General features: G+C 49.0%; 1 pseudogene; it reads left to right on the plus strand.

Annotated features, from left to right (window-relative positions):
• Positions 1–1,671: 1,671 nt before the first annotated feature.
• LOC108304535 lies at positions 1,672–2,129 on the plus strand (annotated as a pseudogene).
• Positions 2,130–2,489: the final 360 nt, after the last annotated feature.

Genomic DNA, 2,489 nt, shown 5'->3' on the forward strand with positions numbered 1-2,489 from the left:
CCTGAACCCAGGAGGCGGAGGTTGCAGTGAGCCGAGATCGCGCCATTGCACTCCAGCCTGGGTAACAAGAGCGAAACTCTGTCTCAAAAAAAAAAAATCATAGCTCACTGCAGCCTCAACCTCCTGGCCTCAATCCTCCCACCTCAGCCTCCCAAGTAGCTGGACTACAAGCACAGGTTACCATGCCCAGCTATTTTTGTTTTTGTAGACAGGGTCTTGCTATGTCACCCAGGCTGGTTGCAACCTCCTGGGCTTAAGTGATCCTCCCCACCTCAGCCTCCCAAAGTGCTGGGACTACAGGCCTGAGCCACCGCGCCCAGCTTCTCCATCTCTTTGTCTTTTGTCTTTCCCAAATTTCATTTCTTTGGTTATTTTCTCTCTAATATAATCAATACACCTCTTTTTGACAAATTATTCTCACTGGTACACAGGCATGCTGTCAGAGCCAGCCTGGCGGGCATGAGACCTTTGCAGACACACGGGGCCCTGTGCCTGTTTTCACACTCTGTCGTCATGGTTTTTAAATTCTTAGCTTTTTGTTTTGTTTTTGTTGTTGTTGTTCGTCTTTTTTGTTTTTGTTTTTGTTTTTTCTTTTTTGTGTTTTGTTTTTTTTTTGAGATGGAGTCTCATTCTGTTGCCAGGGATGGAGTGCAATCTCGGCCAGGTGGCAGTGGCACGTGCCTGTAATCCGAGCAAACTCCGCCCCTCAAGCTCAGCGATTCTCCTGCCTCAGCCTCCCAACTAGCTGGGATTACAGGCGCCCACCCCGACACCCAGCTAATTTTTTGTATTTTCAGTAGAGACAGGGTTTCACCATGTTGGCCAGGCTGGTCTCAAACTCCTGACCTCGTGATTCGTCCGCCTCAGCCTCCCAAAGTGCTGGGATTACACGTGTGAGCCACTGCACCTGGTCCTAAATTCTTAATTTAACAAGGAGCCAGTCCTGCCTGCTCTAGCACCTGCCATTTTCTCTGCTCCCATCTAAATTGCCAGAACAGAGCCTGTGTGAACCATCTCTGCGTCTACCTGGCCATCTACTTTGCCACGTTTACTAATTCTGTTTTAGACAGGGTCTCACTCGGTCACCCGGCTCAAGTGCAGAAGTACGATCGCACAGAGCTCAAGTGATCCTCACACCTCAGTCTCCCGAGTAGCTGGGACCACAAGCATGTGCTGCTATGCCTGGCTAATTTTTAAATTTTTGTAGACATGGGGGTCTCACTATGTTGCCCAGGCTGGTCTTCAAGTCCTAGAATAAAGGGATCCACCCACCTTGGCCTCCCAAAGTGCTGGGATTACAGGCATGAGCCACCGCACCTGGCCCACTTTTACTAACTCTGGAACTGTTTCAATCCCAACTCTTTTCTCCTGAAAACAAACAAAAACCATCTTTGTCCAAGTTTCCATGTGGCCTCAGTGTGCTGGCATTCAAAGAACCTTTTCTGAAGCACCCCTGCAGACCCCTCTTCCAGTTCCCACCTCGCTCCCCTTCTTGGCAGCCTGTCGCTTTCTTCCCCAGCATTTTTCTCCATTTATCATTGTAGAATTTTAAATGTGCTTTTGCCGCCTTCCACTCTAAGCTCCGTGGGCAAAGATCATGTGTCCCCGACAGTCCCTGCACTCAGTGGATGTTGACAGAGAATAAATGAGGGGGTTCTTTGAGGAAGACGCGGTCGTAGCTGTTGCGGATTGTTGGTCCACATGCTCCTGCTCCTGACTCACCGCTGTGCGCTCTCACCGAGGAGCAAGTCGGTCAGGAAGCCCACAGCCGCCATGGCTTCTAAGGATACTGGAAAAACACCTGTGGAGCCGGAGGTGGCAATTCACCGAATTCCAATCACTCTAACAAGCCGCAACGTAAAATCCCTGGAGAAGGTGTGTGCTGATGTGATCAGAGGAGCAAAGGAAAAGAATCTCAAAGTGAAAGGACCGGTTGGAATGCCAAGGCTTTGAGAATCATTACAAGAAAAACTCCTCGTGGTGAAGGTTCTAAGACATGGGATTGTTTCCAGACGAGAATCCACAAGCGACGCACTGACTTGCACAATCCTTCTGAGATTGTTAAGCAGGTGACTTCCATCAATATGGAGCCAGGAATTGAGGTGGAAGTCACCACTGCAGATGCTTAAGTCAGCTGTTTTGGCTGGGCGCGGTGGCTCATGCCTGTAATCTCAACACTTTGGGAGGCCAAGGCAGGATGATCACGAGGTCAAGAGTTTGAGACCAGCCTGACCAACATGGTGAAACCTTGTCTCTACTAAAAATACAAAAATTAGCTGGGCGTGGTGACACATGCCTGTAATCCCAGCTACTCAGGAGGCTGAGGCAGGAGAATTGCCTGAACCTAGGAGGCGGAGGTTGCAGTGAGCCAAGATCGTGCCACTGCACTCCAGCCTGGGTGACAGAGTGAGACTTTGTCTCAAAAACAAACAAAAAAAAAGGCAGCTATTTTAACTGATTACCAGTTTTTTTGTTTTTGTTTTTAAGAT

Source organism: Cebus imitator, unplaced genomic scaffold, assembly GCF_001604975.1.
Source record: "Cebus imitator isolate Cc_AM_T3 unplaced genomic scaffold, Cebus_imitator-1.0 Scaffold55, whole genome shotgun sequence".
NCBI classification, from domain to species: Eukaryota; Metazoa; Chordata; class Mammalia; order Primates; family Cebidae; genus Cebus; species Cebus imitator.